The sequence below is a fragment of the Panulirus ornatus genome, chromosome 17 (genome assembly GCF_036320965.1).
Source record: "Panulirus ornatus isolate Po-2019 chromosome 17, ASM3632096v1, whole genome shotgun sequence".
Classification (NCBI taxonomy): Eukaryota; Metazoa; Arthropoda; class Malacostraca; order Decapoda; family Palinuridae; genus Panulirus; species Panulirus ornatus.
Genome location: NC_092240.1, coordinates 6,191,973 through 6,205,000, shown reverse-complemented (window position 1 = coordinate 6,205,000; position 13,028 = coordinate 6,191,973). Strand labels below are relative to the sequence as shown.

Genomic DNA, 13,028 nt, shown 5'->3' with positions numbered 1-13,028 from the left:
GCTCTAGAATGACTTGCACTCGAACAATACACCATAGTAATTCGCCGTGAGGTGATTCGCGTCAAAACAATTTACTAGAGAGCAAATTCGCCAGATGTATATTTTGCCAGCGGACAATTTGCTAACGAACATTCCCACATAAATTCATTCAAACATTAAGTAGTTCGTTATCCGCTGGGCTGGGCCGCTCGCCATCGCTGCCACACAAACAACTCGCCAACCAACGTCTTCTGAATCATCCTCTCAGTCTTTCAGTCTTGTGTGTGTGTGTGTATATGTGTGTGTGAGGCACTTCAGTGAACCCAACCAAACCATTGCTGGCAGAGAGAGAGAGAGAGAGAGAGAGAGAGAGAGAGAGAGAGAGAGAGAGAGAGAGAGAGAGAGAGAGAACACGATTTGCCCCGATAGGGTTTAGGCCAGTCAACTGCCTGGGTCATTAATTAAGGTCGTCGACGTCTATATATATATATATATATATATATACATATATATATATATATATATATATATATATATATATATATATATATATAAACACCATTCGAGATAACTTTACCTTTATAGGTTACCATTCAAGTTAATACGAAAGACCATACACGCTCTTTGTGCATACACGCCCCTTGTGATCCGGAGATACTTTAGTTCAATCATCTCAAAACCACAGCGGGTCACGTCTCTTGTGAAGAAAACGAGAATACGTTAAATATCAGTCACATACATTACAGTTTCGCATGAGTACGTTCTAGTTACGGAGTCTTTGTTCATTCTTTTAAGGTACTATTACATGAAGAACCAAAGTTCATGAAACACACATGGAGAATCGTGGCAGACACAACTTTCTGCCTGGGAACTAATCCCCTCCACATTATTACGGTGTTCGCGGTACATGCATCCGGATGCATGACTGAATACAGTCCGAGAACGTTCCGCCATTCAGAGGGGATTTCTACTATCTAGTAACTCACCGGCAACTGAGGTCCTAATCAAGGCTATCTCATTAACGCCACGTATGTTATATACCCTAGCCTGAGCAAGGTACCCATTTTATCGACCAACCCCTAAGGGTGGATGAACAGCTGGGTTGACTGTGGACCGACTGCCGCAACCAGGATTGGAACCAATGCGCTCGATCCTGGGCGGCCCGTGAATGCGTCACGGTTAGGAACGCTAACTGCTACACTACAGTTTATCTTAGCCTTGTAATTCTAGAAAACTTGAAAAAAAAAATTCAAAATAATTCATACTTGTTTTCTTCGTATAACTAATGCAATAAAACAAATACACTGATGCTAAAATCATCACTAAAGTATCAACGTGTATCTCACAAACTGGAAATTGGAGATAATTTTACACATATAAATGAAATATCATTTATTCCTAGAAAGAGAAAGCGTTTCATAAACGTTTATACATTTCCGCACTTACATAGACTTATTGATAAGAATCGGTTACGACTCAAATTTGAACCTAACGTCTGTAGTCACCCACACACCCAGTGTCTTCTCCACCCAGACTCAGGTTCCACTCTGTACAACACGATGGAATGTCTTGATAAGTTTCTCATTTTTTTTTTTTCACTTCCGTCCAGACATTTCTCGTCAAGAGTTTTGACTTTTGTGGCAAGACAAAATGCTATTGTCCATGGCTTTTCTTCATCTATTATTATTATTATTATTATTATTATTAGTATTATTATTATTATTATTATTATCATTATTAACCGGTAGCAAAGGATTACCTCTGTTACGGTTTTCAAAGTTAAGATAATTTAAGTACCGTTATTTCATGGAAGGAAATCTAACATGTTGACAATTCTCAAGATAAATCTGATTATATATATTTTTCTCAAGTCAGTTTTCAGTTCCTTCTAAGTTATTATCAAATTATCACGTTTTTTGAGTGTGTTTTTCTGTATAAACAGGCTATAAAATATTGTCCAAATTCATTAATGTGACAACACAATTACATAATGAAAACTCCCGGGTCATTATTAGTTTAAATGCATATTATTCCACACTATTAGGAAATGTATACTATGCGAATATACTGAAGAATTATCATTTATTTTTCAGTTCAATTCAGTGCATTTCACGTACAGAGACGCGAGACATCTGGGTGGTAACTCCGGTTCTTGGGGAAGAACGTCCCGTTCGCGACGGTCTAAATATACACGAGGTCTCAGCCAAGAATCCGGATTCCCTTCCTTCTGTTTACGTTTTTTCGCTCAGCCAATCACGGGCGCGCGTTTTTTCCCCTTGGCTGCCAGTTTTTTCTTGTATTTTTTTTTTTTTTTTAATGCCACTACCTTGATGAGAGTAAACATTTTCTTACATATGTATAATTTGTTTTTTATTTGTTTTCTAAAGATAGACTGATCAGGAATGTAAGTCAAGTTAATAAATATATTGGCACCATTCCAACTGAAGGTGTGAAGGAGCTGCTTACTTCAATTAAAGGAGAGGCTGATTAAATAAAGTATAAACCCCAAAATTAGTGTAACCATTAATATTTCTTTGAATACGATAGATGAAGAGGTTTACTCTTTGTTTTTAAATGTGTTTGTAGGAAGGGTTACTCCGTACAACCGTTACATCTCAAGATCACGAAGCCGACAAGAAATAATTGCAATCAGAGCTTGTTTTACAGACCGCTTAACACGGTCTGCATGTACGTGAATCAGTTAACAATTACGTGCACATTGGCTGACACTAGTCGTATGGACGATGGAAAAATTCACGACACGGTCTCTATGTACATAATTCATCAGTTAACAAATACGTTCACAGTAACCGACACCAGTCGTATATGGACGGTAGAATTATAATTCACGAGTATAGTATAATTCACGAATGAACGATGAATAACCGACGCTGCAATGCATTCACATATTCTCCACAATATCTTACCAAAATTTCCGCACCGCACAAGAAATGAGCGCTAGGACCAGCGGGCGGTCAGAGAGAGCTGTTTTCGATTGTCTTCCTCATTATTCCAGTCATTCACCTTCAGAAGAAAGTTACAGCGGAAACGACTGCGTTCCACCTGAAGTTCTGGGCTCTGGATAATTACATGATATTAATCGCTGACCGCGGGAACAAAGGAAGAACTCCTGCAACGCTCACAGATTTATACACTGTAATTTGCGTACAAGAACAGGGATGAATGTAGGAGAAAAAGAGATTATTGCCTCTCACACCATCCACCAACACACTTCCTGTCACTCTGTGAGGTGAGCCCTACGCGCGCGCGCGCGCGCCCTCCCGAAATTTCCTCGTAGATACTTGTAGGCGCATACTCTCTCTCTCTCTCTCTCTCTCTCTCTCTCTCTCTCTCTCTCTCTCTCTCTCTCTCTCTCTCTCTCCTATCTTTATAAAGATGTGCGTGCACTGAAGAACACTTACCCGAGGAGTCGTCAGAGGTTTTATGCGCCAATACATTACACACAAGTCATCACCAGCGAACCAGTTACACATTACCAAAACATTCCTCGTCAAAATCTTCCTCATGATACATAAAACTAATACTGTGGTTCATCGAGAGACCTGTACCTCCTGAGGCTCTCTCTCTCTCTCTCTCTCTCTCTCTCTCTCTCTCTCTCTCTCTCTCTCTCTCTCACACACACACACACACATATCACTGACGACTGAAGCCCCTGTGCGCGTGTGAATGTATCGCCTCACTAACCAAGGGCACGTACCACGTCCATGGATGGACGGTGACGTGCAACACGTGCAGTTCTCACGGACCTGCCCGACGGTCACGTTTCGCGCGCCCGTCCGCGCCGCTCCTCCTAACCCTTTCCTTACCTCTTGTTCACTCGACACCCTGGAGTCTTGACGCTACCTTACTCCTGTTATACAATACTCGTGTGTGTGTGTGTGTGTGTGTGTGTGTGTGTGTGTGTGTGTGTGTGTGTGTGTATATATATATATATATATATATATATATATATATATATATATATATATATATATATATATATATATATATATATATATAATACTTAGAAAAGCAAATGGATTTGTATGTCGCATTTATGGATCTGGAGAAGGCATATGATAGAGTTGATAGAGATGCTCTGTGGAAGGTATTAAGAATATATGGTGTGGGAGGAAAGTTGTTAGAAGCAGTGAAAAGTTTTTATCGAGGATGTAAGGCATGTGTACGTGTAGGAAGAGAGGAAAGTGATTGGTTCTCAGTGAATGTAGGTTTGCGGCAGGGGTGTGTGATGTCTCCATGGCTGTTTAATTTGTTTATGGATGGGGTTGTTAGGGAGGTAAATGCAAGAGTTTTGGAAAGAGGGTCAAGTATGAAGTCAGTTGGGGATGAGAGAGCTTGGGAAGTGAGTCAGTTGTTGTTCGCTGATGATACAGCGCTGGTGGCTGATTCATGTGAGAAACTGCAGAAGCTGGTGACTGAGTTTGGTAAAGTGTGTGGAAGAAGAAAGTTAAGAGTAAATGTGAATAAGAGCAAGGTTATTAGGTACAGTAGGGTTGAGGGTCAAGTCAATTGGGAGGTGAGTTTGAATGGAGAAAAACTGGAGGAAGTGAAGTGTTTTAGATATCTGGGAGTGGATCTGGCAGCGGATGGAACCATGGAAGCGGAAGTGGATCATAGGGTGGGGGAGGGGGCGAAAATTCTGGGGGCCTTGAAGAATGTGTGGAAGTCGAGAACATTATCTCGGAAAGCAAAAATGGGTATGTTTGAAGGAATAGTGGTTCCAACAATGTTGTATGGTTGCGAGGCGTGGGCTATGGATAGAGTTGTGCGCAGGAGGATGGATGTGCTGGAAATGAGATGTTTGAGGACAATGTGTGGTGTGAGGTGGTTTGATCGAGTGAGTAACGTAAGGGTAAGAGAGATGTGTGGAAATAAAAAGAGCGTGGTTGAGAGAGCAGAAGAGGGTGTTTTGAAGTGGTTTGGGCACATGGAGAGAATGAGTGAGGAAAGATTGACCAAGAGGATATATGTGTCGGAGGTGGAGGGAACGAGGAGAAGAGGCAAATTGGAGGTGGAAAGATGGAGTGAAAAAGATTTTGTGTGATCGGGGCCTGAACATGCAGGAGGGTGAAAGGAGGGCAAGGAATAGAGTGAATTGGAGCGATGTGGTATACCGGGGTTGACGTGCTGTCAGTGGATTGAATCAAGGCATGTGAAGCGTCTGGGGTAAACCATGGAAAGCTGTGTAGGTATGTATATTTGCGTGTGTGGACGTATGTATATACATGTGTATGGGGGGGGGTTGGGCCATTTCTTTCGTCTGTTTCCTTGCGCTACCTCGCAAACGCGGGAGACAGCGACAAAGCAAAAAAAGAATAATATATATATATATATATATATATATATATATATATATATATATATATATATATATATATATATATATATATATATATTCCTTTGTGAACACAGGGAAATGAAACACGATAAGTTCCCAAGTGCCCTTTCGTGTGATAATCACATCATCAGGGGAGACACAAGAAAGAGATATCTCAGGTGATATACTATCTATACATGGTTTCATACACATTGGCCATTTCCCACGTTAGCGAGATAGCGTTGAGAACAGGACTAAGCCTCAGAGGGAATATCCTCACTTGGCCCAACTTCTCTGTTCCTTCTTTTGCAAAATAAAAAAAACGGAAGGGGAAGATTTCCAGCCCCCGCCCACACCCACACCCCTTCTCTCTCTCACTCCCTCTCTGTAATGTGCCACATGCACATGTTTGGGAGGAGACGAGACAGCTAAAGCTTTATGGCCCAAGATGATAACACCTTATGGAGGCAAGCTGTCAAGCGTTCGTCCTGCTCTTGTCAAGGGGGCATGACATTCACTCGATAGGCTTGACATGTGTAAAGCTAAGCTGGTGGGACGATGAGAAATATTATGGATGCGAAGCCGCATGATATAACCCGATAAGCTTGAATAGCTCAGCTCAGCTGGTGGTACGATAAACCTAACGGCCTGTCAAGCCGCGTGGCACTGCTTGATAAGCTTGACAGGTGAGGTTAAGGTGGTGGCGGGTAATTCAGGTTAAATGACCTTAAACAGGAGTCACTTAAGGGTAAATGGCCGTGTCTTCGGAGGGGAGGGAAGGGTTATTTAACGGATGCGTGACGTTTGTCTGTTGTCATTAGTGACGTCACAGAGGGTACTCGCTGGGTAACGCACCGTCGCTGACGATTCGGTAGTACCCACGAGGTGTACCGTTAGTACCCACGACGTACCGTTAGTACCCACGAGGTGTACCGTTAGTATCCACGACGTACCGTTAGTACCCACCAGTTGTACTGTATTACCCAAAGTGTACCGTTAGTACCCAGTGTACCGCTGATATCCACAGTGTACCGTTACCACCCACAAGGTGCACCGTTAGCACCCAGTGTACCGTTATCACCCACAAGGTGCACCGTTAACACCCAGTGTACCGTTAATATCCAGAGTGTACCGTTAGTACTCACTACATACCGTTAATAACCACACTTATGTACCGTTAGTTCCCTCACTGTACCGTCAATACCCACTATGTACCGTTGGTACTCACATGCCCGAGCACTGGTGGTGATACCTCCTACCTCACACCCACCAGCGGTACACACGTCTACTCTCTCTCTCTCTCTCTCTCTCTCTCTCTCTCTCTCTCTCTCTCTCTCTCTCTCTCTCTCAGCACAGCAAATGGCAGACACTGTTCTCAAACACAGCAAAATGCAGGGTTCAACATGGTAACATGGCTGGTAGGAGCCGGGAGATAGAGATAGATAGATAGATAGTTTTTTTTTTGTATATCTTGCAGCTTACGAGTGACCAGCCCAGCGATGGGTAGCGGTGGTGGTTCTGACGAAGCTGCTAACACCACAATTGAATAACTATGTCCCCGGCATCACCCCTCACGAAGGGCTCTCTCTCTCTCTCTCTCTGGCTGCCGTGCCTCAGAACTCACGAGGCTGGATCTTTGAGACACACACCCCACCCCCAGGTCGACACCCCGTCAGAGGTGGGTGGGGATGGGGTGGTGGGAGTTCCTGATGACCAGAGGATGGGTGGGGGGGGGTATGGCGGTGTGGCGATGCTAGTGGTGGATGACGAAGGCGCAGATCGTCGGGAGATGAGTTTGAAAGAGCGAACTACTGCCGTGCTCTGATAGTTTACCTGGGCGTCCGTCCAGGTGGCCCCCCATAGGCAGGAGGCCATGATGAGATATCATTCAGCCTGTGAACGTGTGAATAACACAACAAAAGGGAGAGGTATTAAAGCTGATGGCTCGAGAGGACTCGGGATTGCCACTACTGGCCATGACCTTGGCGCCGAAGCTGCTGCTGCTGCCGTCGTCCCAGCCAGGTGCCGGCGCGTGGGCTCTCTCTCTCTCTCTCTCTCTCTCTCTCTCTCTCTCTCTCTCTCTCTCTCTCTCTCTCTCTCTCTCTCCCCTCTCCCCTCCCCCCCTGCACGTTGCACCTTCAAGCACGAACCGACACGCATGTAAAAACACAGTCCAATTACAGCACCTCCCTGTGGGTGGGTGTGTGTGTGTGTGTGGTGTGCGAGAGCCAGGCAGGCAGTGCTGGAGGGGTGGTGGTGGTGGTGTGGTGGTAGTAGTAGTAGTAGTAGTAGTAGTAAGAGGGGAGTGGAGGGCAAGCCAGGACCATCAACGGGACGATCGGTTGGGTTGGTCGGGTCCTCCCGCCCTTGCCCGTCATATCGATCCCCAGGGCGGCCGAGGAAGTTCGGAGGGTTTACGAGAGGTGGGATTTGTGTGTGTGTGTGTGTGTGTGTGTGTGTGTGTGTGTGTGTGTGTGTGTGTGTGTGTGTGTTCCGCTATCTCTAGGGGGAGCCCCCCAGGGCCAAGTGTCATGACGCGGGCCCTCGCTGCGCTTATCCTGTAGGCTCTCCTTATGTCATGAAGCGAAACCACACACTGCCTCACCCTGTTGAGCCCTCCCCCCTATGTCATGACGCGGGCCCTCACTGCCTCACCGTGGGGGCCGCTCTCCCTGTGTTATGCCGCGGAGCCACACTGCCTCACCCTAGGAGGATGATGGGCCTTGGTTCATGACACTGCCGCCGCCCCGCCTCCCCCACACACACCTTAACCCTGAGTCTTCAGATTCGTAGCACACTTTTCTTCCACGTCCTCGCCCGCCTCCCTCATGGCACGGGTGCCACCGTTCTCCCGGCAGAGAGAGAGAGAGAGAGAGAGAGAGAGAGAGAGAGAGAGAGAGAGAGAGAGAGAGAGAGAGAGAGAGAGAGAGAGAGTTGCCTCCCCCGATCAAAGACTTGACCCAGTACCTACGAGTGTCTGGAGGGGGGAAGACAAAGGCCCGAGAAAGGGGGCACTCCACCACATGGTCAACAGCAAAGACTGTTTCTCTCGCTTCTTATCATCCAACAATGGAGGATAAAAGCCAACTCTTTACACCACCAACTTCATTATTTGTCTGACACATTACCGTCCACAAACCTTTAATATAACTAGAGTCACACGTTTCCAAAGGTCCTGCCATTCTTGTTGCATATATTCTCGTTGTTGGCGTTGCGTCTGGCAATGTCCCCTTGCTTCAGGAGGCCAACGGTCCGGAAATACTCAGGTCGCTACTGCCAGCCCAACATTACGTTCTGAACGGAATTAGCGCCTCCGTTCGTGGGCCCTCCGGATTCCCCTAAAGAAACCCTGAAATGTCACACATTCACGAAGATTCTTTTCATATTTTCTTCCTATTAGCTTGAACTTTGGTAAGGTTTCTACCGTGCCTTAAGGGAAAATCTGTAACTTCGTGAATGTTAACTGTATCTTAACATTACCTTTCTTTCCTCTCTCTCGTCTGCACTGCAGCGAGGTCAGGCGTAACAGTAAACCTGTGTCGTTCGTCGGCGCAGACAATTAGTGACTGGAAAATATTCATGTCGTTGCGCTAACCCCTTACGTAAAGTGGTTTGACCTTTCGGAAACAATACTTAGTCTTTTTTTTTCTCTCTCTCTTTTTTCTTCGTTCATACTCGAACGCACTTAGTAACACTCGGACGTCATCAAGAGCTTCATGTCGCGCTTAATCACCACGTCGGACGTCCGGAAGCTGAGGAGGCAACATTAGCAGACATCCTCTGGTGAGGAAGGAGTACTCACTCGTGGACGATCCTCGGACGTCTGCTGGGCTGGACGGGTGTGGGTGGTCACCGGTGTGGGTGGTCGGTCTGCCGGGGTACTGCTTCTGTAGTGATATTGGTGGTGGTGGGATACGGGTAGTGGTGGTGGTGGGCAAAGATTTCTCTAGGGGCAACGCTCGTGTTGGAAGACCTTTCTAGGGATAGTGATGGTGTTGGAAGACCTTTCTAGGGATAGTGGTGGCGTTGGAAGACCTTTCTAGGGATAGTGGTGGCGTTGGAAGACCTTTCTAGGGATAGTGGTGGCGTTGGAAGACCTTTCTAGGGATAGTGGTGGCGTTGGAAGACCTTTCTAGGGATAGTGGTGGCGTTGGAAGACCTTTCTCGGGGTAATGATGGCGTTGTAAGATCTTTCTAAGGGAAGTGGTAGCGTTGTAAGATCTTTCTCGTGATGGTGGTGGAGGAGACTTTTTCTGAGTGTGGTTGTTGTGGTAGGCCAAGGCTACTGTAGGGGTCATACTGGAGGAGGAGGAGGAGGAGAAGAAGGAGGAGGAGACTGCTGTGGTGGTGGCGGTGGTGGTGAGGAGAGTGTAGGCCTACCTTCTGTGGGCGAACTGGGGGGATACGCCGCCCCTTCTGGGACCACATAAATTGACTCGTCCATTGTCTTACGTGTAATGTCACCGTTAAAGACGACGACTTGTTGTAAACCCCATGATCGTAGAGCATGTGAGGGAAAGAGAGAGAGAGGCTGGAGTGAGAGTTACGAGCGGGAGAGGAACAGGAGGAAGGGTAAGAGGAGAGGAAAACACGAGGAAGATAGAAGATAGTGTCTTAGTGAGAAGGAAGGAGAGCATTAAAAGGATGGACGATGATTAGATGGAGATGGAGAGGCGGAAGAAGAAGAAGAAATGATAACAGACGTAAGCAATGGAAAGGCATTCGAGGAAGAGGTGTAACTTGGAGAGAGAGTGGGACGATGTAAGGGGTTAAGTGGTGGTGCTAGAGAGGATAAGGTAGAGGCTACCCTAATGTGTCCAGGGAAATCTTGTACCGCAGACAGGACAAGTGATGGAGGGTAGGTTACACGGGATCAGTGATGGAGGGGAGGTTACACGGGATCAGTGATGGTTGGGAGGTTACACGGGATCAGTGATGGAGGGGAGGTTACACGGGATCAGTGATGGTTGGGAGGTTACACGGTATAAGTGATGGTTGGGAGGTTACACGGGATCAGTGATGGAGGGGAGGTTACACGGGATCAGTGATGGTTGGGAGGTTACACGGGATAAGTGATGGAGGGGAGGTCACACACACGATGATAAATGATGGAGGGAAGGTCACACACACGATGATAAGTGATGGTGGGGAGGTCACACAGGATGACCCTTGGGGCACGGCGGTACAACCTCTATGTATGGCAGCCCAGCCTTTGACCTTAACCTGCAGGGCCAGGCCATGATATCTAAGGGTCGTACCGTCGTGCTCAAGGACCACACCTTCCTGCTTGAAGGCCGTACCGTCGTGCTCAAGGATTACACCTTCCTGCTTGAGGTTCGTACCGTCGTGCTCAAGGACCACACCTTCCTGCTTGAAGGTCGTACCGTCGTGCTCAAGGACCACACCTTCCTGCTTGAGGGTCGTACCGTCGTGCTCAAGGACCACACCTTCCTGCTTGAGGGTCGTACCGTCGTGCTCATGAGCTTCAAAACGCTGTACCGTCTTACACCAGAGGAGGAGGACTCCCTGAGTGCCATCTGACCGGAGGAGGAGGAGGAAGCGAGGCAGGGAGGAGACTGTACCGCGCGTCACTCTACAGCGAAGTACAGAAGTCATTTTCGATTTTCCTAACCTGAATTTCCTTCCTTTTCCGTCTCGACCGACTCTCACGATATTAACACTGAAAACCTTTATCCCGTGAAAAAGATGATATAGATAGATTTGTCCCGTGAAAAAGATGATATAGATAATAAATTTATCTCGTGAAAAAGATGATGTAGATAGACTTATCCCGTGAAAAAGATGATATAGATAGATTTGTCCCGTGAAAAAGATGATATAGATAGATTTATCCCGTGAAAAAGATGATGTAGATAAATTTGTCCCGTGAAAAAGATGATATAGATAGATTTGTCCCGTGAAAAAGATGATATAGATAGATTTATCCCGTGAAAAGATAATCTAGATATATATATATATATATATATATATATATATATATATATATATATATATATATATATATATATATATATTCATAACAGCACGCAAGAATGTTTCCCCCAGCGTACATTAAAGGTCCCTTCCCCCCACCCTCCCTTTCAATCCCCCCCCCCCAAACTACCCACCCTGTATGCAAATGACCTCACGTGCCTGGCTGTTCGTTTAACAGGCGTGGCCGTCATATACTGCGCAGATGGGGAGAGACCGACAGCATTCGTGCGCACTCCGATGCCACTGATGTTTTCCGTCAGCTGCCACCATCTTAGTGGTGGGTGGAGGCGGCTCCACTAACACCTGTTATATCGAACAACTGGCCAGTCTGTGTGTGTGTGTGTGTGTGTGTGTGTGATTAAAGAAGCAGAAACTGTAAAATGGAAAGGAAAAATATTCGGGATGTTACATTTTCTCGCACCTACGAGTATTTAAATAGCACCATGTTTGTATAGTGAGCAGAGGCATCCACATTCATCCTCCAGCTACCTGAGTACACAGACACACACACAGACACACACACACACACACACACACACACATATATATATATATATATATATATATATATATATATATATATATATATAAAGCCATCGTGTTGCGATGTATTTATTGTTGTGACAGTTATCCTATTAGGTCGTCGTTGCCTCTACGGAGAGAGAGAGAGAGAGAGAGAGAGAGAGAGAGAGAGAGAGAGAGAGAGAGAGAGAGAGAGAGAGAGAGAGTCGTCACAAGCGAACCAGTCAGTGGTGGAGGAGGGGAACTGTGGCAGGACACTATAACGATGACAGTAAACAATGGACACTAACAAAGGAACTCGTTTAGTTAAGAGCGGGCGGGGCTATGCCACACTGCTAGTAGGTGCGGGGCTATGGCACACATGACATACTTGGTAGGGCTATGCCACACACACACGACATACTGGATGAAGATATGACGCATGTCTACAAGGAGGGGCTGTAACACATGATGACTGGGAGGGGCTATGACACATGACTAACGGTTGGGTCTATGACACATGACTAACGGTTCGGTCTATGACACATGACTAACGGTTGGTTTTATGATACATGACTACCGATTGTGGCTATGACACATGATCACGGGGTGTGGCTATGACACATAATCAACGGTTGGGGCTATGACACATGACTAACGAACGGTTGGGTCTATGACACATGATTAACGGTCGGGTCTGTGACGCATGACAACCACTTGGGGTCTATGATACTGGACCAATATGGCTCGCGCCCCCTCTCCCTCCCTCCCCCCATCAAAGGGATCCCCCCCTCCCCCCTCTCATACTGACTCAAGGTAATTTTTCAGCCAAATCGATTTCCCGTCACGAAGTAGGTTCGTACCCCCCCCCCCCCCTCACCCCGAATGGGATCAGGAACCTTCCCTAATCTCGTCCTCTGTATGGGCGTCCCCGGGAAAACACGAGCCGGAGAGAGAGAGAGAGAGAGAGAGAGAGAGAGAGAGAGAGAGAGAGAGAGAGAGAGAGAGAGAGAGAGAGAGAGAGACCCACCTCCGGGATGAGCCATCTATTAAGAGGCCTCAGATGGAGTTCATGGTTGTTTGGGGAGGGTAGACGTCCACTTATGAAAAAAAAAAACGAAAAAGGAAAATCTTTGGTGGATAACTTTTCGTCACACGTGTTGTGTCAGAGAGGAACAGACAGGCAGACAGACAGACAGACAGACAGGCAGGCAGA

General features: G+C 46.4%; 1 protein-coding gene across 2 annotated transcripts in view; it reads left to right on the top strand.

Annotated features, from left to right (window-relative positions):
• LOC139754522 (uncharacterized) overlaps positions 1 to 13,028 on the top strand; it is a 730,441-nt gene that overhangs the window by 7,568 nt on the left and 709,845 nt on the right. The gene's annotated exons all lie outside the window — the stretch shown is intronic.